Below are 5,456 nucleotides of genomic sequence, written 5' to 3' on the forward strand. Positions count from 1 at the left end.
CCATTTCTGATTTACCACTTTCTCTTTACATTCTGCAATTAAATTCATGCAATCACCCCATCCCTTTTAATTTCAGCAATTTAGCTTCTCGCTCTTTAATTCATGCAATTTTACATTCTGCAATTCTCATCTAAATCTTGATTCCGCTCAACTAGAACATACTTCTAATCCGAATTGCTCACTCAACCAATCCTTGTGGGATTCGACCTCACTCTATTGTGAGTTTTTACTTGATGATAACCGGTGCACTTGCCGGAGGGAATTTTGCCGATCGTGCAATTTCCTAAATCGTAGCATATCAAGTTTATGCACATCAGTCTGCCATCTCTAATGAGATTCTGGCAGCTTCTACCTCAAAGATCCCAAGTTTCCCCATTACGGAGAGTGGCATTAAGTTTATTCCTAACCCCAGGTCACACAGAGCCTTCTCAAAGGTCATGGTGCCTATGTTACAGGGAATTAGGAATTTACCAGGATCCTATTTCTTTTGAGGTAGAGTTTGCTGAACCAAGGCATTTAGTTCCTTGATGAGCAATGGAGGTTCATCCTCCCAAGTCTCATTACCAAATAATTTGGCATTCAGCTTCATGATTGCTCCTAAATATTGAGCAACTTGCTCTTCAGTAATGTTTTCATCCTCTTTAGAGGGTGAATACTCATCAGAGCTCATGAAGGGCAAAAGGAGGTTCAATAAAATCTCTATGGTCTCTAGATGAGCCTCAGATTCCTTTAGTTCCTCAAAGGGAAACTCCTTATTAGTCACTGAACGTCCCAGGAGGTCTTCTTCACTAGGATTCACGTCCTCCTCCTCCTCTTTGGGTTCGACCACACCAAGTAAGATAATGGCCTTGCACTCTCTTTTTGGATTCTCCTCTGTATTGCTTGGGAGAGTACTAAGAGGGGGTTTCAGTGACTCTTTTACTCAGCTGGCCCACTTGTGCCTCCAAATTTCTGATGGAGGACCTTGTTTCATTCATGAAACTTAGAGTGGCCTTAGATAGATCAAAGACTATATTTGCTAAGTTAGAAGGGTTCTGCTCAGAATTCTCTGTCTGTTGCTGAGTGGATGATGGAAAAGGCTTGCTATTGCTAAACCTGTTTCTTCCACCATTATTAAAGCCTTGTTGAGGCTTTTGTTGATCCTTCCATGAGAAATTTAGATGATTTCTCCATGAGAGATTATAGGTGTTTCCATATGGTTCCCCCATGTAATTCACCTCTGCTATTGCAGGGTTCTCAGGATCATAAGCTTCTTCTTCAGAAGATGCCTCTTGAGTACTGTTGGATGCAGCTTGCAATCCATTCAGACTCTAAGAAATCATATTGACTCGCTGAGTCAATATTTTATTCTGATCCAATATGGCATTCAGAGTATCAATTTCAAGAACTCCCTTCCTCTGAGGCGTCCCATTACTCACAGGATTCCTTTCAGAAGTGTACATGAACTGGTTATTTGCAACCATGTCAATGAGTTCCTGAGCTTCTGCAGGCATTTTCTTTAGGTGAATGGATCCACCTGTAGAATGGTCTAATGACATCTTTGATAATTCAAACAGACCATCATAAAATATATCTAGGATGGTCCATTCTGAAAGCATGTCAGAAGGACACTTTTTGGTCAGTTGCTTATATCTCTCCCAAGCTTCATAGAGGGATTCACCTTCTTTCTGTTTGAAGGTTTGAACATCCACTCTAAGCTTGCTAAGCTTTTGAGGAGGAAAGAACTTGGCTAAGAAAGCCGTGACCAGCTTATCCCAAGAGTTCAGGCTATCTTTAGGTTGAGAGTCCAACCATATTATAGCTCTGTCTCTTACAACAAATGGGAAAACCATAAGCCTGTAGCTCGGAGTCAACCCCATTGGTCTTAACAGTATCACAGATTTACAAGAATTCAGTTAAGAACTGAAAAGGATCTTCTGATGGAAGTCCATGAAACTTGCAATTCTGTTGCATCAGAGAAACTAATTGAGGCTTTAGCTCAAAATTGTTTGCTCCAATGGCAGGGATTGAGATGCTTCTTCCATGTAAATTGGAATTTGGTGCAGTAAAGTCACCAAGCATCTTCCTTGCATTGTTATTATTTTCAGCCATGTCTCCTTCTTTTTCAAAAATTTCTGTCAGATTTTCTCCAGAGAGTTGTGCTTTAGCTTCCTCTTTAGAGTCCTTTCAGGTTCTGGATTAGCTTCAACAAGAATGTTCTTATCCTTGTTCCTGCTCATATGAAAAAGAAGAGAACACAAAAGAAAATATGGAATCTTCTATGTCACAGTATAGAGATTCCTTTATGTGAGTAGAAGAAAGGAAATTTGAACACAGAAAGAGGGAGAGGGTTCGAATTTTTAAGAAGAAGAGAAGTGTTAGTAGATAAATAAATAATTAGGAGGAGGTGAGAGAGAAGAATTTTTGAAAATTAAATAAAATAAAAATATTTTTGTTTTTAATTTAAAATTAAAGTTAAAATTCAAAAATTTTAAAAAGACAAATGAAATTAAATTAAATTAAAATTTAAAACAATTAGTTAATTAGAAAGGAACTTTGAAAAAGAGGAAGGTGATTTTCGAAAATTAGAGAGAGAATTAGTTAGGTAGTTTTGAAAAAGATATGATTGAAATAGTAAACTTTAAAAAAAAATAAACCAAAAAGTCAAGTAGTTAATTGAAAAAGATTTGAAAATCAAATTTGAAAGGGTGAGAAGTTAGAAAAGATTTTGAAATTGATTTCGAAAAAGATATGATTGAAATTTAATTTGAAAAAGATTTGAAAAAGAAATTTAAAAAGATTTGATTTTGAAAATTAAAGTTGATTACTTGACTAACAAGAAACAAAAAGATATGATTTTAAAATTTAAAGATTGAACCTTTCTTACTAGGCAAGTAACAAACTTAAAGTTTTTGAATCAATCACATTAATTGTTAGCATTAATTTTGGAAATATAAAATAGAATTAAGAAAAAGATTTTGAAAATAAATTTTAAAAATTTTGAAATTATGAAAGAAAAAATGAAAAAGATTTTATTTTTGAAGAAAAGATTTGAAAAAGATAGAATTTTTAAATTGAAAATTTGATTTGACTCATAAGAAACAACTAAATTTTAAAAAGTTTTGAAAAAGTCAACTCAAATTTTTGAAAATTTATGAGTGAAATAAGGGAAAGATATTTTTTTGATTTTCGAATTTTAATGAAGAAAGAGAAAAACAATAAAAAGACTCAAAACATGAAAATTTTGGATCAAAATAAATGATGCATGCAAGAACACTATGAATGTCAAGATGAACACCAAGAACACTTTGAATGTCAAGATGAACACTAAGAACTTATTTTTGTAAAATTTTTTTAAGAAAAGAAAAATATGCAAGACACCAAACTTAAAAATTGACACAAGACTCAAATAAGAAACACAAAATTATTTTTGGTTTTATGATTTTATTAAATTTTTTTTTGGTATTTTTCGAAAATTAATTTTGAAAAAGAAAATAAGGATTTCAAAATTTTTAATGAGAATTCCAGGAATCATGCAATGTTAGTCTAAAGCTCCAGTCCAGGAATTAGACATGGCGTACTAGCCAGCCAAGCTATCATTGAAAGCTCCGGTCCAAAACACTAGACATGGCCAATGGCCAGCCAAGCTTTAGCATACAAATCAGGCATACAACAACTGATACGATGGGAGTCCAAGGACTCTTGTGATGATAACTTGAAACCTCGGTCCAAAAGAATTAGACATGGCTTCACAGCCAGCCAGACTTCAACAAATCATCGTGAAACTCTAGAATTCATTCTTAAAAATTCTGAAGCCATAGAATAATTTATTTTTATTTTTTTTTTGAAAATATTTTCGAAAATAAAAAGAATAAAATAATAAAAACAAAAAGCTTAAAATTAAAATAAAATTACCTAATCTGAGCAATAAGATGAACGGTCAGTTGTCTAAACTCGAACAATCCCCGGCAACGACGCCAAAAATTTGGTATGGAAAAATCGTGATCGTTCATTCCTTGGTAACGACGCTAAAAACTTAATATGCACGTTTTTAATCTTAGTTCTTCTTCACAATCTCGCACAACTAACCAGCAAGTGCACTGGGTCGTCCAAGTAATAAACCTTACGTGAGTAAGGGTCGATCCCACGGAGATTGTCAGCTTGAAGCAAGCTATGGTCACCTTGTAAATCTCAGTCAGGCGGATTCAAATAGTTATGGTGAATTGATAATTAAAATATAATTAAAACATAAAATAGGATAGAGATACTTATGTAATTCATTGGTGAGAATTTCAGATAAGCATATAAAGATGCTTTTGTTCCTTCTGAACCTCTGCTTTTCTGCTGTCTTCATCCAATCATTCCTACTCCTTTCCATGGCAAGCTGTATGTAGGGCATCACCATTGTTAATGGCTACATCCCGTCCTCTCAGTGAAAATGGTACAAAATGCACTGTCACCGCACGACTAATCATCTGTCGGTTGTCGATCATACTGGAATAGGATTCAGTAATCCTTTTGCGTCGGTCACTACACCCAGAACTCGCGAGTTTGAAGCTCGTCACAGCCATCTCTTCCCAGATCCTACTCAAAATACCACAGACAAGGTTTAGACTTTTCGGATCTCAAGAATGGCCGCCAATAATTCTAGCCTATACCACGAAGACTCTGATCTCACGATCAGGAGGCTAAAAGATACACATTCAAGCTTGTTTGCATGTAGAACGGAAGTGGTTGTCAGGCACGCGTTCATAAGTGAGAATGGTGATGAGCGTCACATAATCATCACATTCATCATGTTCTTGTGTGCGAATGAATATCTTAGAGAAGAAATAGGCGTGAATTGAATAGAAAAATAATAGTACTTTGCATTAATTCATGAGGAACAGCAGAGCTCCACACCTTAATCTATGGTGTGTAGAAACTCTACCGTTGAAAATACATAAGTGATAATAGTTTAAGCATGGCCGAATGGCCAGCCTCCAAGGTCTAGGGACTAAACGTCCAAAGATCGGATACTAACATGATAGTAAAAAGTTCTATTTATACTAAACTAGTTACTAGGGTTACAGAAATGAGTAAATGATGCAGAAATCCACTTCCGGGCCCACTTGATGTGTGCTTGGGCTGAGCATTGAAGCTTTCACGTGTAGAGGTCTTTCTTGGAGTTAAACACCAGTTTGTAACCTGTTTCTGGCATTCAACTTACCAATGATGCAAGAAAATGCATGCCCCTACACTAGAAGGGTTAACTTTGATCAAAGGTTGGACCAAGTCCTCATGGACATATGTGTGGAAGGAGCTCAATGGAAAGTTGACTCAAGAGGCAAGCCGGTTCAATTGAGAAGACCGGACCTTAAGCCTGTAGCTAGAGGATGGTTGGAGTTCATCCAATGCTCAATTATTCCTACTAGCAACCGGTCTAAAGTTACTGTAGACTGGGCCATCATGATCCATAGTATCATGATTGGGAAGGA

At 35.9% G+C, this 5,456-nt stretch overlaps 1 non-coding gene across 1 annotated transcript; it reads left to right on the forward strand.

The window, feature by feature from the left end:
- Window positions 1–1,592: 1,592 nt before the first annotated feature.
- LOC148576438 (small nucleolar RNA R71) lies at window positions 1,593–1,700 on the forward strand. The gene has a single exon (XR_015903089.1). It is a non-coding gene; the product is annotated as a small nucleolar RNA R71 (small nucleolar RNA).
- Window positions 1,701–5,456: the final 3,756 nt, after the last annotated feature.

The sequence above is a fragment of the Arachis ipaensis genome, chromosome B1, assembly GCF_059453495.1.
Source record: "Arachis ipaensis isolate K30076 ecotype BB chromosome B1, ASM5945349v1, whole genome shotgun sequence".
NCBI classification, from domain to species: domain Eukaryota; kingdom Viridiplantae; phylum Streptophyta; class Magnoliopsida; order Fabales; family Fabaceae; genus Arachis; species Arachis ipaensis.